Consider the following 22,706-nt stretch of genomic DNA (forward strand, 5'->3'; position numbering starts at 1 on the left):
TGTGTCCGCAGACACAGCCTCGGGTCGCCTCTGCAGGTTCTCGAACTTTCCCCCCTTAAACTATGGTACATATGTATGTACAGGCCCTGGACATGATGTGTCCTGTGGGGCCAATAGGCGAGACGTCAGGTCTGCACCCACTTCACCACTACCCTGTCTCTCAACTGACTCAGAGATTACATTTGTGGTTACAAACGGCACAGGAAGGACATGTCCCTGATTAGTGGTGTTACATGGACACACATTGCAGGAATTCACAAAACTATCTATGTCTCGTCCCATCCCTGGCCAAAAAAAAGTCAGCTTGGATACGGCCCTGGGTTTTCCTTTTGCCCATGTGACCTCCTGAGGCTGAACAATGACCCCATTCTAACACTGCTTGGCGGTACTTGGCGGGAACGACAAACTGCAGTCGAACCTCGCCCTTGGGTGTTTGTGACTCGCGGTAGAGCCGTCCTTGTTTGCGAAGGAATTTGGCTCGAACTCCCCGTGAATACTTTATCACTCTACCCTTTTGTTTCTTCCACACGGCAGCAAGTGTTGGGTCAGAATGTTGTTCTTGAACAACAATTTGGCTACACATCAGATCTTGCGGCAATTCAATGGTCACTGGGGTGACACAATCTGGAGCCACAGCCATGGCTCGTGTTTCTGCAGCCGAAGTCTGAGTAGCGTCATCTTCAGTGCAACTATCCTTGACACCAGAAATATTGCCTATGATTAGGTCAAATAAGGGTTCTGGCATGACAACTGCGAGTGTTGTACCAGTATAAAATGGAGATGCCACCTGGATACATGCCTCAGGGAACAATCTCACTGATCCATCAATAAGGTTTACATGGATCTGTCGACCTGTGTATTGCTCAGGCCGAACTTAACTCTGCTTGACAGAGCAACCTGAGGACCCGTTGTCTCTCAGGACCTTCACAGGGATGTCTCCCACAAACCCTGGCTGAACAAGGAAGGTACTGTCACCTGTGGGAGGGCCTGTGGAGGAAGCAGCTAGCCACTCATGAGGCTGCTGAATAAATGATGCAGCAAACATGGTGCCTTGTGAATTAGATACTTGAGGGGTCGTACTCACTGCCTGTGGAGATGGAACATTGGCCATCTGTGGAGGGATGTTCGTTGTCACTGTGGGACTAGTGAACTGTGGGGGAGTACCCGTACTGGTAGGAACGTGACCACCTTGCTGCTGCCATTGAGGAATGAAGGCTGCGTTTGCTTCCTGCCTTCTTTGAGCTGGTGGTGAAAAGGATAGTCCCGACGGTCGGTTGCGTGGCTGGTACTGCTGCTGGTTAGGGTACTGTTGTACCTCTTCCACTCAGGTTTCTGAGTGTTTTGCCCCTGGTCCTTCCACTGCGGTTTTGGACCTTGGCCATTACTCTGAGAACGGCCTTGGTGCTGGGATTCAGTCTGAGATGGCTTCCCAGACTTGGCAGTATCTTTTCTGCTGTTCCAGGTGTTTTGCTTACAAGTTTGGTACCCATAAGCAGTGAAATATGCGTCAGCCTTTTTCACCATTTGGCTGGCATCTCCCACCTGGGAGATCTTAAGTTGAGCCATAAGTTCAATAGGCCACGACTTTTCTAGCTGCGTGCGCAACATAAGGTCAATTATCCCCTCACGCGTGGAAGGAGTTTCATCTTTCTCCATCCACTCATTTAAGTAAGCAGTGAGACGGTCGAGGAACTGAACAGCTGTCTCCTTGTCTTGGAGATGAGCTCGCATGAACTGAACTTTGGCGTCGTCTACTGTGAGACCATACGCCTTAATGAGTGCAGCTTTCATCATCTCATACGTGAGATTGTCTCCACGAATTCTGTGGAGAATATCGAGGGCAGGGCCCTCAAACAGGCTAAGAAACTGAAGCCGCTTAGCTGCATCATCCAGCTGGTAAAGTTGAGCCATGTCTTCAAAACGAGCTATGTATGGGGGAAGCTTGATGTGTGGGGTCACCATAACATGTGCAGGGAGAACGCTCGTGGAGCTTGGACCAACTGCATCAAACATGTCTGAAGCCACGGAATCTCACTTGAGCTTCAACATTTCAAATTTGTGTTTTTCATGTGCTTCTTGCTCGGCACATCCATGTTCTCGTTGTTCACGCTCGTATTCATGTTCTCTCTCACGTTGTTCTAACTCATGTTGACGTTCTCTCTCTCGTTCCTCACACTGTTCTCGCTCATGTTCTAACTCGAGTTCGCGTTGTTTTTGTTCGTGTTCGCGCTGTTTCTGCTCGTGTTTGCGCTGTTCTCACTCGTATTCGTGCTCCTTTTCGCGTTCCTCACGCTGAATTCGACGCTCTTCATGAGCATCACTCTCGCACTGCTGTTCATAATTAAACCGAGAAAGGACGAACTCCTTAATTTCAGTTGGGTCTGTAAGACCCATATCTTTGGCTTCCTGTACATAGACACTGGTCGACATGATGCTAACTCAATCTAATAAACTAGCGAGTCAGTACTGATTGCGATTTTTTTTTTTTTTTTGCAAAGAGATGCGAATAATAAAAAATAAAGAATATAGGCGCAGGTTAGTGGTGACCAGTTTTATCTAATTAAACTGGTATAGAAAAAAAATTAAACAAACAACTAACTGTCAAAACTATTAGGTAAATTTATAAAAATGAATCAATAATCACCAGTAAGGTAGTGCCTATAGACTTTAATGATAAATACCTAAGTATGAACGAATGAGTATTATCTCGTGAATAGCTTTAGAGCTAGGAGTTAATGTCCTGGAATGAGGTCACCAATTGTCACGGGGTTTTTAAAAGAAACACAGTTATTAAATGATAATGTTCAATAATACTGAAGAGCAGGGACAAAGAATTGTCTTGCTAAAATCAAGCAATGAATACTTTATGTCGGCTTGCTTCGCCGATTCTCTCAGAACGAGAATTTATAAACTTTCTCAATGGTACACAGCAGAGACTAATTACTCACAATTGCTGTTTATTAGTACTGTTAGCCTCTGGAGAAAGTGACTTCACCCCTGACAATAAATAACTAATACTATTAATATCAGGTTCTTGTTGATGCGTTAACTCCTAGAAGGCACAACGAATTTTAAGCTTAATACAACAAGACTGGCCTAAGTACCAGTTATGAGTAGCAAAGCATTTATGCAGGCTAGGAGCTATAAGGGAAATAAGCTTAATTATGGAGAAATTAAACACGAGTTTTCATTACATTAAGCTCAAAGAAAAAGAACTGTTAAATTTATTGATTACAAAGGAATAAATTTAACATTACATTTCAAAGTGAATTCAAAATAAAGAGATCGCACTCACTTGCTCACTCAGAAGCTAAACTCTTAAACCTAGGAAAATACGAAAAGAAAATACTGGTCAATGTAGTGTATCACCAAGGAAGGGTGGGAGCCTGGAGAACTGTAGTCTAGTGGAGTCTGGGTGCTAGAAGACCTCTCTCACTCTCACTACTGGAGCACAGAACCACACTCCGTCACGACATATAAAGGACTGATTCAAATACGATTTGTGGGGTAGGATGCCCAAGCCAGCCGGAAGAAGGCATGGCCAGCGGTTGAGGCAAGCAGGGGAGAACAATATAGAAACAATGATATCGCTCAGTAGAGCACTTAATGACGTGCATTAGATCAGTCACTTTTGAACAGTGACGAATGTTTTGAAAAAGTATACCATCGAAATGGAGAGAGAAACGGTTAACTGAACGATACACAATGAGTTTTCCACTAATAGTTCGTGGTTTCTCACAAAAGGAAAATGTCGCGAATTCGATTCGTGACAGGTAGGAAGCATACGAAAGAAAGGATGTCATGACGCTGAAGGGGTTTTATTACAGAAGTCAAGCCTCTGACCTCTACACATCACAGGGGTAACATGGGACTGAAATTTAACCTTTTCTACCTCCAGGCTGTACTGAATGCTTCTGAATCAGTATTCTCCTCTCACATTGAACCGTCATTCAAATGAGTACAAATGAACGGAAAGACTGTTACCGTATATGATACGTTATAACTAGCATAACTACCCCGAGGGTCATAGAAAAATGACAGAGAGGTAAGAATGCCTCTGAGAAACAGACTGACTAATGAAGAAGTGAAGGAGCGCTGTGGTATGGATGTGGATGTGACAGAATTTGAAGAAAAACACTGAGGTGGTTTGGCCATGGGGAGAGGATGGAGAGTGAGAGACTAACGAGGAGAGTGTATGTGAGTGAGGTGGAGGAGGGGAGAGGGAGGGGGAGGCCGAGGATGAGATGGAGGATTGGAGTGGAGAGATATATGAGAGAAGGGGGTGTGAGGTGGGGGGAAGGCAGTGAAGTGGCGGGGGGACTGGGCAGCATGGAGGCGATTGTTTGTAACCACCCCTCACGGGATTAAGGCGACTGGCAAAGGACACAGAAAAATTTTAATTTCAGGCAGAACATGTTAGAGGATATGGTCTTGTCATACATCCTAATTACACTGATGAAGGGATCCAAGAGATTCATAAGGCACCACCATTTATTCCGCAAATAATGTTGTGAAGCTCTGATGACATTTATTGGTTTGTATTGGCCAACTTAATTTTCATAGTAATTTCTAAAAGTTGGTATATCACTGATGTTAAGCTAATTGGATGATAATTTTACGGCTGTGCTGTGTTGTCTGTCTTGTTTATCGGGGTTATGTTTCCTGGCTTCCATTTATATGACACCTTACCACCCGTTAGTGGTGTGTCGAAATGTTCAGGTAAAGGTTTTGATATTTCATTCTGTACTTCTTTTATCATGCCCGGAGCAATTTGTCTGGCCCTGGTGTTTTATTCACCTTAAGTTTGCTAATTGCTGGCTATACATCTCTGTGTCTAACCGTAATATCATCAGTTAGATTATTATCTTCATTAGAAATTGGGCTTGTATTTTGTGCCGCAGATACTAATGCAAAGCAAGTGTTTTGAATTCTCGTTATTTCAATGTCATCGTAAATATGCTCTCCATTATCTGTGAGTAGGGGGCCTGTTGTTGGTGATATTACCACCTTTCTTCTGATGGCGATAAAAAATTATTTTGGGTTTGATTTTTTCATACTAGCCCTCCCAGGCACAGTCACGCGATTCGCGTGACATCGGCCTGCACTCTGCCAGGCACAGTCACGCGAATCGCATGGTTTAGGCACAAAAATATTCGTCAGAAAAAAACTTATAGGCCGATTTGCGTGATTTTTGGGCGCGTCATAGGGTAGCCAAGGCTTTCTTGAGGTAAGTCATTGGCAACGCTGCTTTGCCTTATCTGCCTCAGCCCGCTCCCTCCAACCTCAGTGTTTGTTGAGCAGTCAGGTGGTGGTGTTTGACAGCTCGTGGTTCCCTTTAAATCGTCCATAATTCTCCCCCTCTTGCCCAAGGCAAAGACCCTATTGACTCGGTGAGAAAATACATTGTATGTGAACATATAGTGACGTGATATTGTCGATGGAACATACATATATGTATTGAAAAGCAATTCTGGCCATTAGCAATCGTTGGGCCTTGGAGCCAGACACATGGTCAGTGTAGCGGGGTTTCACCACTCCGCCCCCCCCCCCGTAGGCCGTATGGCGTGAGTGGAAATACGTATATAAATGAAGCCAAGGCATAAATATATATTGTGTGAAACACTGTGGATGGCTTGGTGAAATTATGGAGCCAGCAAGCGTTATGTGTGGCATGAAACAGAGTGTTGTGAAGGGGCAAACCTGAAGTTGGGAGGGGAGAATTACCGGTGTTTTAGGGCTGGAATTATTGTGATTCTGATAGTGTAAATGCGTATGGAATTGTATGAAATATACGTCAAACAAGCTGCGAGTTTCCGTGAACGAGTGTGGTGTGTGCTAAAAATAGCGTTGCCTCATACTCTCAGGGAGAAGCTGACTCACACACACACTACATAACTCCTCATCTTCAAATCCCTGGTCTAACTGGATCAACACCCCTGGAGGAAATGAGTTCTGCAAATTTTGTTGATATATGTAATAATCTATTACCATTACCTCTCACACTTTCAGACAAATAACCATTTTCTCCTACAGATTACACATATGAAAGAAAGTAAATCTCCACAGCAGTAACTATAGAAGAGTTATGTTTATGTGTAATAGGTTATAACAATAGAAAAACATCCATGGAAGATGTAACAGTCTGTACAGATAGGGGAAAAAAAAAGTTAGTAGCATAGTCTTCAGGCCGGTGTGCGAGGAAGAAACAGTGTGTGTAAAAGTTGGTAGCGATCGGAAGAGTAACCTCACTTTGTCGGCCAATTACTCGAAAACTATTAGACTTATCGATTTCCTGTTACAACCATCATCAATACCACTAAATTCTACGTAAGATCAATACCAGAATGTAAGCCCTTGGTAGCGTTTTGGGGGGTAAAAGGCGAGAAAAATGTTTTTGTTCCTAGCGGTTGTTGTGTGACATGACAAGCGCTCGGAGTAATAACATCATTTTGTCGGCCAGTTACTCGAAAACTATTAGACTTATCGATTTTCTGTTACAACCATCATCAATACCACTAAATTCTATGTATTATCAGTACCAAAATGTAAGCTTTTTGTAGCGTTTTGGGGGATAAAAGGCGAGGGAATGTTTTTTTTTTCCCTCGCGTTTGTTATCAGTGACATTCGCTCGGAGTAATAACCTCACTTTGTCGGCCATTTACTCGAAAACTATTACACATCGATTTTCTGTTACAACCATCATCAATACCACTAAATTCTACGTGTAATCAATACCAGAATGTAAGCCTATGGTAGCGTTTTGGGGGGTAAAAGGCGAGGGTTTTTTTCTTTTTCCTCGCGTTTGTTATCAGTGACAAGCGCTCGGAGTACTAACCTCGCTTTGTCGGCCAATTACTCGAAAACTATTAGACTTATCGATTTTCTGTAACAACCATGATCTATACCACTAAATTCTACGTATGATCAATACCAAAATGTAAGCATTATGTTACGTTTTGAGCGAGAAAAGGCGGTGGAAATGAGTGTTTCTTCCCGGCTGTTACCATTGAAAAATGCTCGTAGTAATACTCTCTGTTTCTCTGCCAGTTACTCGGAAACTATTGGACGTATCGATTTCACGTTTGAACCTTGATGAAGAGCAGGAAATTCTACATATGTACAATACATAAATATGTAATATTTCTGATAAGAATTCGTTGTTACGTAGACGGGAACATTGCGTACGCCTTGCGCGCATCACGAAAGTCAATCACGCACGGAGTGCCTAGTACTTTTTTTCGATTTACTCGAGAACTATGAGGCGTATGGGGTTTTCCCGTCACAGTGGGAAAGCTGGATAATTGGGGCATATTACTATGTAATAAAAACATAAGGTGCCTGGGAAAACTTTGCTCTCAGAGGTCAGTGAAATTTTTCCAAAAATGGCTCTCAGTTTTTGGCCATTTTCTCGAAAAGTATACATCGTATCTGAACCGGATTGGTTTCGTTAGAAAGCTGATGAAATTCTCTATAAAAACTTATCAGATCATTTTCCTGTATGATGGAAAACCTTCAAACGGCGATGTTGGGAAGTGAAAAAAGTTTACTCGACCATGCTTCCAGGGCTAATAACTTTTTTTGCTGGTGTTTTCCTGTGTTTTGGTCATGTTTATCAGATAGAACAAACATCCATGCATACCTGGAGATAGGTTTCATGGGAATACATGGATTTTTGGGTGGCGAAAATAAGGCAAGAATGTGTTTCATTCGCTCAAATTTGCTCAAATTTGCCGCGCGCGCGCTCCCCGGCCGGGCGGCTTCGTAGTGAAAATTCCTGCACCAGAAATCTTACTGAAACTTACCGTGCGGGAAAGGGCTAGTAATGTGAACGTCATTTTTCATACTTTCCTTTGTCCTTTTTTTTTTTTTTTTTTTTTTTACTTTTCTGCGATGAGCATCATGTATTCTTTTTTTAATCACTTTGATTATTTGTAGCAGTACAATTTTGTGTATATGATTTTAAATACTAACCAGTACTTAATAGTAGTGCTTACCATTTTGGCTTAATACTTTTAGCAGGCCTTATGCTGTGCAGTGGAATACGCAACTTCAGTGCTCTGTTAAGAGTTACTGTGAAAAATTCCTATGCATCACTGATATCTGACATTTCAACGGTAGGGTGCCAGTTACTGGTGCTCGTAGCCTACTTGTTTTCAGCTTTTGAAAATCAGCATTCTTATAGTCAAACACTTTCACCTAACTGGCCTTGACATTACCTTTACTGAATTTAACGTTAAATGTGACTGTATGGTGATTGTTGGTAAAAAATTTTCCTCTTATCATGATATTACTCACCAAAATATCTGATGTTGCCAATACAACAGTTAAGATATTCGCCCCACGTGTTAGATAATTTATGTACTGATGCAATGAACTTTCCCGCGAGTTTGTATACAGGTCTAGCCCTGTGTGTGAGGATAGTGCTTCTCCTCATTTAGGAACTGGAAAATTAAGATAAATAAAGGTTACAGCATTTTGGATACAAGAGTTATCAGGAGTTTGATTGTACATTTTATTGTCGATGTCACATGGCTATCCAGGTGGACAATAAATTAATCTAAGCATGAATTTACTTCGTGATTAATTTCTGAGCTGCAGGTACATACTACCAATGATTTCAATTGCTGGCTCGGTAACTGCGACTGGATGTAGGTCTTTTTTTAATATTCGAGTACACCTGAATACAACCTCCCAGCTCAGTCCTTTCATTCACTGCTGAAAACATGATAACCTGGTAGATTAAACTCCACATTTCGTTGGGTATTCAACTACGGTTCTGTTGCACCAGATTACACGATAGTCATCAGTAACGATAGGAGCCGGTAACTCAGAAATGTTATTTTGCAGACTGCACTTCTTTACGAGAATAGCTTTAATGTGTTTACCTTTCTGATGTGAGGAGCTTACTTCATCTCTGTGTTCATCGGTTGTCGCCATGTCAATTGGTGTGTTGACATCTCGTGATGGTTATTACCCCCCCCCCCTAAAAAAAAAAAAAAAAAGTACTGCGTCACTGAGCACAGCCGAGACAGGTATAACCAATGGCGTTCAGGTGTACGAGTAGTCCATCATTCAAAAATAATGTTCGCTGCGAGTAAACGTTATTTCATGTGTCAGTGAACTCCATGCCTTTCTGTAAGCCAAGTGATTTAACCCTGTTCTTTACATTGAAAACTTTACTGAATTCCTTTTCAAATGCTTCGTCCTCCATGCATTTCTTCAGGCTATCACAAGATGATTTTCTTTAGCTGATGGCAAGTCTGATGGTCGTCTAGTACAAAATTGTCTCAGGAAACTCTTGAAAATCTCAAATTTCCCTCACACACACACACACACACACACACACACACACACACACACACACACACACACACACACACACACACACACACACACACAAAACAGTTTTGCTTTAGCTTATTCCATGGCACCGAATGGGTTATAAGAATCTTGCAATTTGTCTGTCCCTTCTGACTCGCTTAACTTTTTCGTCTGACTCTACTGACTTTTCCTTTTAAATCTGGCGTTTTCTTGTACTCTCCTGACTTTTCCTTCTACCCCTTGACATTCATATTGAATCCAATGAGTTATCCCCTTGCTTTCCTGATTTTTCCTTCATATTTTCTCTGCGCTTTCTTTTGGTTTTTCGATTTCCCGGTTTTCTCATTACCAGTCCTACCTTTTTCCTAACTCCAGAGTCATCTGATTCATTCCAGTACCGTCCGTCATCCATCTTATCCAGTCTCAGACATTAACGTTCTTTCGTCGTCATAATTATATTACTTTTTCCCTCTGCATTTCTCTTACGTAGTTATCTTCGTCATATAATCTTACTTTTCCGTTTGTATTTCTTGCATTTCCTCCATTGTCTAGGTAGTTTTTATAACTACTACACACACACACACACACACACACACACACACACACACACGAACACACGAACACGCACGCACACACACCCACACCCACACACCCACACACACACACACACACACACACACACACACACACACACACACACACACACACACACACACATATATATATATATATATATATATATATATATATATATATATATATATATATATATATGCATATATATATATTCTTCCTACGTGTCAGGTGGGGTTGGTGGAGAATTAGCGCCCCTCCCTGTAAAACAATTAACTCTAAGCCCTTGGCCACCCCGTTTGGGATACATGGTGTCTGGCAATGAATGAATAAATATATATATATATATATATATATATATATATATATATATATATATATATCTCCCATTGGAGCCAGGTGTCCAGAATATTGGACAAAGCTGGGATTTTTCAAGCCTTCATAAAGTAGGGAACCCCCAGGTAGGGACCTATGACCTTCGCAACTATGAGCCGATAGGCGGAGGGCGGTACGCTTAGTACCCACCGAGTGCCATGCCTCGCCCAGCACCCCTGGGATCCAATGGGATATATATATATATATATATATATATGGAGCCTCTGTGGAAGAGTGTACGTTTTGTACACGGGTGAACCAGGGTTCGCGCCCCGCCAGGGTAATAAACTGTGGGAGTGTTCACCCTGCCACGTACTGCATTGGTGGACACAAGGGGTGCTGTGGCTGAACCAGTGTCGCATACTATAAAGTATGTTTGCACCCAGTTGGCTTGCGCGGGCTGATTACACTTGGTTCACAGACTACACAAACATCCAAAGCCACTGCAACACTACAGTTATATTTACAAGCACTTCTCACCCTACATACAATCTCTACTGGACAGCCTAAGCCACTTGGTAGAGATACATTGGCTGTATCGTCCTGCCTTCGGTCGGGATAGGCCGGTTCTGCAGTGGATACTCAAACTGCTGCTGCTGATGATATATATATATATATATATATATATATATATATATATATATATATATATATATATATATAATCATCAGCCATTGTAAGTCCACTGCTGAACAAAGGCCTCCCCTAACCTTCTCCACAAATTCCTTGACTGAGCCAATCTTTGCCACATTTTCCCTGCAAAATTCTCTATCTCATCTCTACACCTCCTGTCTGGTCTTGTTCTGATACGCTCACAATCTCTTGGTGTCCAGTCAGTCAGCCTCTTGCTCCATCGGTTATCCCTTATTCTTGCTACATGGCCTGCCCACCTCCATTTCTGTTTATTAGTCTGCTCTCCCACCCAAGTTGATCTTTTCCTGTCTTTTAAAGATATTCCCAACATCGACCATTCCATTGTTTTTTTGACAACGAATTTGTCGATTTTTCATTCATTTTGTCAGTTTCTATGTTTCAAAACCGTACGCCATAGCGGAGGTTATATATTCGTTATATACTTTTCATTTCATGGATATGCAAGCTTCTTTTCATGATGACTGTATCTTTACTGAAAGCTTTCCATCCAATTGTAATAAGTCTTTTATTTTCGCTGTCATGGTCTTTCTTTACTTTCAGTGTTTGTCCTAAGCAATTGTACTCCTCGACTTCTTCAAGAATTTCTATGCTTATACCGATGACGGTGTTTGGGGTATATGGATTAAATAATTTCTCTAGTTTTACTCTGGTTCATCTTTAGCCCTACTTTGGGGCTGTCTCTATTTAAGTTATTTAACATTTTTTGCTATGTCTCTGCTGTTTCTGAGATCTATCTATCTATCTATTGCCAGACGCCTCAGTCCCGTTTGGGGTGGCCACAAACAAATCGCCTCCAAGTCGCCCTGTCCCCCGCCATTTCACTCCCCTGCTCCCAACTCACACCCCCCTCTCTCATATACCTCTCCACCCCATCTCTCCATCTCATCCTCGGCCTCCCCCTCCCTCTTTCCCCCTCCACCTCACTCACATACACTCTCTTCGCCAGTCTTTCACCCTCCATCCTCTCCACATGGCCAAGCCACCTCAGTATGTTCCTCATAACGCTTCCTATCATATCCACATCAACACCACAACGCGTTGTTTCTGAGATAAATCTGCAAATCTTAAATGGATTAGATTTTCTCCATCTATGTTAACTCCTTTGTTATCCCAGTCTAACTTTCTGAAAATGCCTTCTAGGTATGCTGTAAATATTTTTAGTGAAATTGTACCTTCCTGACGCACGCCCTTCACAGTCTGAATTTTTTCCGAGTCATAAAGTAATTTAACTGTAGCAGTTTCCTCTTGATATATGTTTGCAAGCATTTTTACATTATTCTCATTAACTCTTTTTTCCTGCAATGAATTTATTATTGCTATGTGCTCCACTGAGTCAAAAGCCTTTTCGTAATAAACAAATCCTACGCACAGTATTTCTATTTTATTTGCTTATAATTCTGTAGTTTTGTCAATTAGGTGATTCATTGTACATAGATGATCAGTAGTCGAATACCCGCTTCGGAATCCTGCTGTTCACGAGGCTGGTTTTCTTCCTTTTATTTTTTTTTTTTCATTCTCTTCGTAAGGAGTTTAGTAAAGAGTTTGTACATAACTGGTAAGAAGCTAGTGGTTCGATAGTTACTAAGATCTTTTGAGACACTTTTTTGTAAAGCAAAGTAACTATTGCATTACATCATGTTTTGGAAATTTTGGAAATAAGTGGGCAAGCCTATTTTATACTTCTACTCTGGCATCAGACAGTAAATCTGCTATTATTCCATCTTCTGGGGTCTTCCCTCTTTTCATACTTTTAAGTGAAGTGTTTACTTCGTCTGGTGTTAACTCTTGTATTTAACTTGGGTCAGTTTGCTGTTGGTACTATTGTCTTTGATGCATACAGTTCTTTGTAGAATTCTTCAAATCTCTTCAAACTATTTCTACTTTCAAAGACTTCACCGTCTTCGTCTTTCAGCGATGTAATTTGTTGGTTTCATAGTGCCATTTTACTTTGGACCTGTTCCAGACATTTTACATTTTTGATGGGTTCCTTGATGTGATTCAGGTTTCTCTTTCTTTTTTTTCTCCCTGATTCTTAATAAGCTTCTGTAATTCAGCTTTTTTCTATTTCATCTTTCTCTGTTTTTATTTTCACGTCCATCTTTCCATGAGGTCGAGGGTAATTTTTTAATATTTGTTTGCTTTTGTTTAAGCGTTCCCTACTACAGTACCTCTGCTGATTCTCTTAGCACTTTTGTTAGCCTATCATTCAATTCATCAATGTCGCACTCAGCATAACTTTGAACCTGAAAACTGTTCGTTATTTCTAACTGAAAGGCTGTTTTGTTCTCGTTTACTTTCATTGGACATATTTTTTTTTATTTTTAATCATCTTTCTTACACTTCTGAAACTGAGTCTGGCTTTGCAAAGCACCATTCTATGGTCACTTTCTATATTTACTTTGTTGATAACTGTGACATTTGTTAGTGTGTTATTATCTGCCATAATGGAGTAAGTTCAGTTCTTTGTTTCCCCGTTTAGACTCTCCAGGTCCATTTCCTCCCTGTTTTTTTGTGAACAAAATAAGAAAGTATTCATTTACCACAATTTCACCTTTTATTCTTCTCTCCCATTCCGAATTTTTCTATTCATACTTCTCCATTTTTCGCTTTACCAACGTTTGCATTGAAGTGTCCCTTAAGAATAGTACATGTGGTTATTTCTTCTTCCATAATCTGCGAGGTGTAGTCATAGAATGTCTCTATTTCTTCATCTGAACCTTGAGAAGTCGGCGCATATATTTGTATTACTTTCAAGGTGCAACTTTTGCCTATTCTAATTACAGTCCATGCTATTCTGTCAGATACACTGCTGAATATAACAATGTGCTCTGCCCATTTTCTTTTTATTAGAGATCATACACTAGTAACTCTTTTATTTTGCCTTCCTCTGTAGTAAAATAGGTGGTTGCTGTCATGGAAATGAATTATTTTTATTCCTGTGGATTTCCCTCAGACCTACAGTATCCCACCTAATGTTTTAATTCAGTCGTTATGGTAACAAGTTTGTAATCTGCATGGCTTCTTACATTGTTCGTGTAGATCTTCACGGAAAATGTTTGGTAGATGAACTGGTTGGGAAGAATAATACAAACCAACGATTTACAAAAGTTAATTCGGTAATTGTTAAGCATTCAATCAATCTGTCTATCTGTCTCTCTATCTATCCAACTCCGGGGGGTCATGACCCTTAGGATCCTATGGTCATTCGTGTTCTTGCTACTCTACACAAGTATATTCTTCTTTCGTTTGTTGTTCATCTTTACACTGTGCAGTACACCCCCTTTATCTGTCGTCATTCCCAGTTAATCATCTTGTTTTTTATCTGTGTTGTCCATCATTCTTCCTTACCCATTCATTTACGAAATATTTTCTTTGATATGCGACTCTCACAGGCTGTCTTTTTGTTTTATAATTATATTTTTCTATATAACTGGAGTATTTTCTTAAACATTAATCTCAATATATATATATATATATATATATATATATATATATATATATATATATATATATATATATATATATATATATATATATATATGTGTGTGTGTGTGTGTGTGTGTGTGTGTGTGTGTGTGTGTGTGAAGTTCTCAAATCTCGAGTCTCTTTTCTTTTCTTTTAAACCTCCTCCATCTGTGTCTTCCTCTTTCTGTCATTCATTTTTTATTTAAGGTCTTTAGTATGTTTTCTCTGTTTACTTTTCACCCTGTGTATTTTTATTTTTTTCCTGACGCCTCCTCACTACCCCTTTTCTCTTTCTTTCCTTCTAATATGTCTCTTTTTTTTTTTTTTCCATCTCTTGACCTGCTTTCCCCTTCCGCGTCTGCTTCTTTCGTTTTGTCTCCATTTTTCTTTGTCAGTCCTTTACAGGTCATCGCCTTCCTTGTTCCTCCTATTGCTTCTCTGGCCTTCTTCTCCTACCTCCTACTTCCTTCTTGTTTCTTACATTCTTTCCCTCACTTTATTTATGGCTCTCCTTTCATCTTCCTCTTTCTCCAGTCTTCAGAGTCATCTTCATTTCTTTCACCCTCCCTGCTATTATATCGTTTCCTCTCTTCGTATAATTTCTTTCTTGTGTTTTCTTCCTTCCCTGTTCGTTTCCGTCTTTATTCCGAGCTCCTTTCTTCTCCTCTCCTCAGTTGCATATTCTTGTGTTTCTTTTTTTTTTTTTTTTATTATTACTCATATTCTTTTTCCCTTGGGGGGACTTTTATTCTTCATTCACACATCGTTGTGTTCTTGTTTTTCTTTCCTCGTCTTTACCATTGATTTGCCAACCTCTCTGTCTTTTCCCATATTTTTTCTTTCTCCTTAATCATCCTTATTCCTTCTCAGTCTTCTCATGACTCCATCCTTAGTTGCTTTCTTTCTTTTCCCCTTTAATTCCTCTCTCTTCCGTTTCGTTAAATCTTTGTTCATTGCCCCCTCATTCCTTCTGTTTCTCTCCACTACTTTTTGTCTCTCACAACATCTGTATCTCCAAATTATCTTTCAACCCCTACCTATTCATTGTTATATTTTGTCTGTTTTCCGTTGACTTTCATCTGTTTTTTTTTTTTTTTCTATTCTTTATTTCCCAACCTTGTGTTGCCTATTTCGTATTTCTCCATCTCTACCAGTTTTATTATTTCTCGTAAATTTCTGCTTGTATTTTTCATCCCATCCTTTCTTTCTGTCTTTTGCAAGTCTCTCCTTTGCCCTCTTTTATCCTTCCTTCCTTCCTTCCTTCTTTCCTGCATTCAAGTCGCTATCATTCCTTTTCTTACAATGATACGTCACTGCATGCACGAAGGTCGGAGGGCTGGTCATAATACAGATAAAAGTCTAAATTCAAAATACACTGTTCAGTTTATCTTGGCCTAAAATTACCATCCCTCTATTTTGAATGCTCACCTGTATCAAGAAATACCACTGTCATGTGGTGCTGGTAAAGAAGATATGCCATGAGAAGGATATAGAACACAAATATTGTGATATTCTGCCACTGAGCGTCGGGAAATATGCAGACAAAAGAAGAACATCCCTAAAAAGTTAATTTTAAAGATCTATAGCCCATCACAGCGTTATCCATATACTTTTTTTTTTATATACAGAATGGGGGGAGAGAAGCCTATGCAAAATAGTATGTATATAAAATATTTGTTACACATTGTAAGAATAATCACACACACACACACACACACACACACACACACACACACACACACACACACACACACACACTGCAACTCTTGCATTGCGTTCTAGGATGATTATAGTTTTTTTGGGGGAGAGGGGGGATTTACCTGATCTTTTCCTAAATAATCAGTATATATAGCGTCACCTGCCACAGAAAACTACTGTAGGGTGCTCCCTGGCATGAGAGGGTTAATGGTGACAACATAACACTCAGTCATTAATGATTCAGTCATCCAGTGTTAGATGAAACTAAATTAATGAGTTAATGTTCTCAAAATCATAGTAATCCCTAAATTTTAAAAATGGTTAATGCCCAAGGGGACCAACATGATCATGAAGGGAACACCTGGATTATATTTTCATATATTTTGTCAAGGGGTGTGAGGCATCATTATTCTCCTGACATTATTCTCCTGATGTTTCTTCCATATTAGTTATTTCCTTTTTTCTTTATACCTTTCAATCTCAACTCCCATGCCTCTTTCTTTTTTGCTGTCGTTGTCTTCCGAACCTTTACCCACTCCTATATCCTTTATTTCCCTCCTCGCCTCAGCTCCCGCAAGACTTATTCTCCATCTTTTCTTATTTTCTTCTCCCACTTTCCTTCCTCTTTCTTTCCAATCATTCCACTGGAAAACACACACACACACACACACACACACACACACACACACACACACACACACACACACACACACACACAACAGCTACAGTCATTGCAACTCCCTTCTCTCTGGTGTTCCGATAACAACACCTAAGACTCTACCACAATATATTATCTAGTTCCATAGCAATAATTTATTAAACCTACCGAATACAAAAGTTCCTACAAAATATAATAACACTATCAGACGTTTAACGGGGTGGTGGAGTGTCACGAATCAAATTTGCGACATTCCCCTTTTGTGAGAAGCCACGAACTATTAGTGGAAAACTCACTGTGTATCGCTCAGTTAACCGTTTCTCTCTCCATTTCGGTGTATACTTTTCAAAACATTCGTCACTGTTTTCAAAAGTGACCGATTTAATGCACGTCACTAAGTGCTGTACTGAGCGATACTATTGTTTCTTGATTGTTCGCCCCTGCTTGCCTCGACCGTTAGAAAATGCGGCCTACTGCTCCCCCTTTTGTTCCCACGACTTAGTCAGTCCAGTGTTTGTTGTGACGGAGAGAGGTCCTGTGCTCCAGAAGTTCGAGAGAAGAGGTCGCTAGCACCCAGACTCCACTGAATGTAGTTTCTCCAAACTCCCACCCCCTTGGTGATACGCAGCATTCATCGACTATAGTATTTCCTTCTTGTATTTCCCTAGTCTTATGAGTTTAATTAAGGTGTTTTTTCCTAGGCGTAAGTATTTAGCTTTTGTGTGAGTGAGTGAATGCGGTCTCATTGATTTGATTTGAATTGTAACGTTAAATTTATTTTTTTGTAACCAATAAATTTAACAGTTCTTTTTCTTGAGCTTAATGTAAAGTAAAATATTGTTTCATTTCTCCAAATTAAGCTTATTTTCCATATAGCTCCTAGCTTGCATAAACGTTTTGTTATTCATAACTGGTACTTAGACCAGTCTTGTTGTATTAACTTAAAATCCGTTGTGCCAGGAGTTAAGCATCAGCAAGGACCTGATATTATTATTAGTATTAGTTATTTATTGTCAGGGGTGAAGTAACTTTCTCCAGAGGCTAACAGTACTAATTCAGCATTTGTGAGTAATTAGTCTCTGCTGTGTACTGTTGAGAAAGTTTATAAATTCTCGTTCTTAGAGAATCGTTGCTTGATTTAGCAAGACAATCATTGTCTCTGCTCTTCAATATTGTTGAACATTATTATCAATTAAATGATACTTAGCATTTATTTTAAAAACACCGTGATATTTTAAAAACCCCGTGACAATTGGCGACCTCATTCCAGGATATTAACTCCTAGCTATAAAGCTATTCAAGAGATAGTGCTCACTCGTTCATATTTAGGAATTTATCATTTATTTAAAGTATATAGACACAAGTTCACTGGTGTTTACCGTTAACTTAGCAAGTGAATTTTGCTTTATTAATTTTATTCTTCTCTCCCATTCCGAATTTTTCTATTCATACTTCTCCATTTTTCGCTTTACCAACGTTTGCATTGAAGTGTCCCTTAAGAATAGTACATGTGGTTATTTCTTCTTCCATAATCTGCGAGGTGTAGTCATAGAATGTCTCTATTTCTTCATCTGAACCTTGAGAAGTCGGCGCATATACTTGTATTACTTTCAAGGTGCAACTTTTGCCTATTCTAATTACAGTCCATGCTATTCTGTCAGATACACTGCTGAATATAACAATGTGCTCTGCCCATTTTCTTTTTATTAGAGATCATACACTAGTAACTCTTTTATTTTGCCTTCCTCTGTAGTAAAATAGGTGGTTGCTGTCATGGAAATGAATTATTTTTATTCCTGTGGATTTCCCTCAGACCTACAGTATCCCACCTAATGTTTTAATTCAGTCGTTATGGTAACAAGTTTGTAATCTGCATGGCTTCTTACATTGTTCGTGTAGATCTTCACGGAAAATGTTTGGTAGATGAACTGGTTGGGAAGAATAATACAAACCAACGATTTACAAAAGTTAATTCGGTAATTGTTAAGCATTCAATCAATCTATCTATCTGTCTCTCTATCTATCCAACTCCGGGGGGTCATGACCCTTAGGATCCTATGGTCATTCGTGTTCTTGCTACTCTACACAAGTATATTCTTCTTTCGTTTGTTGTTCATCTTTACACTGTGCAGTACACCCCCTTTATCTGTCGTCATTCCCAGTTAATCATCTTGTTTTTTATCTGTGTTGTCCATCATTCTTCCTTACCCATTCATTTACGAAATATTTTCTTTGATATGCGACTCTCACAGGCTGTCTTTTTGTTTTATAATTATATTTTTCTATATAACTGGAGTATTTTCTTAAACATTAATCTCAATATATATATATATATATATATATATATATATATATATATATATATATATATATATATATATATATATATATATATATATATATATATATATATATATATATATATATATATATATATATATATATGTGTGTGTGTGTGTGTGTGTGTGTGTGTGTGTGTGTGTGTGTGAAGTTCTCAAATCTCGAGTCTCTTTTCTTTTATTTTAAACCTCCTCCATCTGTGTCTTCCTCTTTCTGTCATTTATTTTTTATTTAAGGTCTTTAGTATGTTTTCTCTGTTTACTTTTCACCCTGTATATTTTTATTTTTTTCCTGACGCCTCCTCACTACCCCTTTTCTCTTTCTTTCCTTCTAATATGTCTCTTTTTTTTTTTTTTTTTTTTTACATCTCTTGACCTGCTTTCCCCTTCCGCGTCTGCTTCTTTCGTTTTGTCTCCATTTTTCTTTGTCAGTCCTTTACAGGTCATCGCCTTCCTTGTTCCTCCTATTGCTTCTCTGGCCTTCTTCTCCTACCTCCTACTTCCTTCTTGTTTCTTACATTCTTTCCCTCACTTTATTTATGGCTCTCCTTTCATCTTCCTCTTTCTCCAGTCTTCAGAGTCATCTTCATTTCTTTCACCCTCCCTGCTATTATATCGTTTCCTCTCTTCGTATAATTTCTTTCTTGTGTTTTCTTCCTTCCCTGTTCGTTTCCGTCTTTATTCCGAGCTCCTTTCTTCTCCTCTCCTCAGTTGCATATTCTTGTGTCTCTTTTTTTTTTTTTTTTTTTATTATTACTCATATTCTTTTTCCCTTGGGGGGACTTTTATTCTTCATTCACACATCGTTGTGTTCTTGTTTTTCTTTCCTCGTCTTTACCATTGATTTGCCAACCTCTCTGTCTTTTCCCATATTTTTTCTTTCTCCTTAATCATCCTTATTCCTTCTCAATCTTCTCATGACTCCATCCTTAGTTGCTTTCTTTCTTTTCCCCTTTAATTCCTCTCTCTTCCGTTTCGTTAAATCTTTGTTCATTGCCCCCTCATTCCTTCTGTTTCTCTCCACTACTTTTTGTCTCTCACAACATCTGTATCTCCAAATTATCTTTCAACCCCTACCTATTCATTGTTATATTTTGTCTGTTTTCCATTGACTTTCATCTGTTTTTTTTTTTTTTTCTATTCTTTATTTCCCAACCTTGTGTTGCCTATTTCGTATTTCTCCATCTCTACCAGTTTTATTATTTCTCGTAAATTTCTGCTTGTATTTTTCATCCCATCCTTTCTTTCTGTCTTTTGCAAGTCTCTCCTTTGCCCTCTTTTATCCTTCCTTCCTTCTTTCCTGCATTCAAGTCGCTATCATTCCTTTTCTTACAATGATACGTCACTGCATGCACGAAGGTCGGAGGGCTGGTCATAATACAGATAAAAGTCTAAATTCAAAATACACTGTTCAGTTTATCTTGGCCTAAAATTACCATCCCTCTATTTTGAATGCTCACCTGTATCAAGAAATACCACTGTCATGTGGTGCTGGTAAAGAAGATATGCCATGAGAAGGATATAGAACACAAATATTGTGATATTCTGCCACTGAGCGTCGGGAAATATGCAGACAAAAGAAGAACATCCCTAAAAAGTTAATTTTAAAGATCTATAGCCCATCACAGCGTTATCCATATACTTTTTTTTTTATATACAGAATGGGGGGAGAGAAGCCTATGCAAAATAGTATGTATATAAAATATTTGTTACACATTGTAATAATAATCACACACACACACACACACACACACACACACACACACACACACACACACACACACACACACACACTGCAACTCTTGCATTGCGTTCTAGGTTGATTATAGTTTTTTTGGGGGAGAGGGGGGATTTACCTGATCTTTTCCTAAATAATCAGTATATATAGCGTCACCTGCCACAGAAAACTACTGTAGGGTGCTCCCTGGCATGAGAGGGTTAATGGTGACAACATAACACTCAGTCATTAATGATTCGATCATCCAGTGTTAGATGAAACTAAATTAATGAGTTAATGTTCTCAAAATCATAGTAATCCCTAAATTTTAAAAATGGTTTATGCCCAAGGGGACCAACATGATCATGAAGGGAACACCTGGATTATACTTTCATATATTTTGTCAAGGGGTGTGAGGCATCATTATTCTCCTGACATTATTCTCCTGATGTTTCTTCCATAATAGTTATTTCCTTTTTTCTTTATACCTTTCAATCTCAACTCCCATGCCTCTTTCTTTTTTGCTGTCGTTGTCTTCCGAACCTTTACCCACTCCTATATCCTTTATTTCCCTCCTCGCCTCAGCTCCCGCAAGACTCATTCTCCATCTATTCTTATTTTCTTCTCCCACTTTCCTTCCTCTTTCTTTCCAATCATTCCACTGGAAAACACACACACACACACACACACACACACACACACACAACAGCTACAGTCATTGCAACTCCCTTCTCTCTGGTGTTCCGATAACAACGCCTAAGACTCTACCACAATATATTATCTAGTTCCATAGCGATAATTTATTAAACCTACCGAATACAGAAGTTCCTACAAAATATAATAACACTATCAGACGTTTAACGGGGTGGTGGAGTGTCACGAATCAAATTTGCGACATTCCCCTTTTGTGAGAAGCCACGAACTATTAGTGGAAAACTCACTGTGTATCGCTCAGTTAACCGTTTCTCTCTCCATTTCGGGGTATACTTTTCAAAACATTCGTCACTGTTTTCAAAAGTGACCGATTTAATGCACGTCACTAAGTGCTGTACTGAGCGATACTATTGTTTCTTGATTGTTCGCCCCTGCTTGCCTCGACCGTTAGAAAATGCGGCCTACTGCTCCCCCTTTTGTTCCCACGACTTAGTCAGTCCAGGGTTTGTTGTGACGGAGAGAGGTCCTGTGCTCCAGAAGTGCGAGAGAAGAGGTCGCTAGCACCCAGACTCCACTGAGTATAGTTTCTCCAAACTCCCACCCCCTTGGTGATACGCAGCATTCATCGACTATAGTATTTCCTTCTTGTATTTCCCTAGGTTTATGAGTTTAATTAAGGTGTTTTTTCCTAGGCGTAAGTATTTAGCTTTTGTGTGAGTGAGTGAATGCGGCCTCATTGATTTGATTTGAATTGTAACGTTAAATTTATTTTTTTTGTGATAAATAAATTTAACAGTTCTTTTTCTTGAGCTTAATGTAAAGTAAAATCTTGTTTCATTTCTCCAAATTAAGCTTATTTTCCATATAGCTCCTAGCTTGCATAAACGTTTTGTTATTCATAACTGGTACTTAGACCAGTCTTGTTGTATTAACTTAAAATCCGTTGTGCCAGGAGTTAAGCATCAGTAAGGATCTGATATTATTATTAGTATTAGTTATTTATTGTCAGGGGTGAAGTAACTTTCTCCAGAGGCTAACAGTACTAATTCAGCATTTGTGAGTAATTAGTCTCTGCTGTGTACTGTTGAGAAAGTTTATAAATTCTCGTTCTTAGAGAATCGTTGCTTGATTTAGCAAGACAATCATTGTCTCTGCTCTTCAATATTGTTGAACATTATTATCAATTAAATAATACTTAGCATTTATTTTAAAAACACCGTGATATTTTAAAAACCCCGTGACAGTTGGCTAC

The sequence above is a fragment of the Coenobita brevimanus genome, chromosome 70, assembly GCF_032717465.1.
Source record: "Coenobita brevimanus isolate Jiangsu-jjx chromosome 70, ASM3271746v2, whole genome shotgun sequence".
NCBI classification, from domain to species: domain Eukaryota; kingdom Metazoa; phylum Arthropoda; class Malacostraca; order Decapoda; family Coenobitidae; genus Coenobita; species Coenobita brevimanus.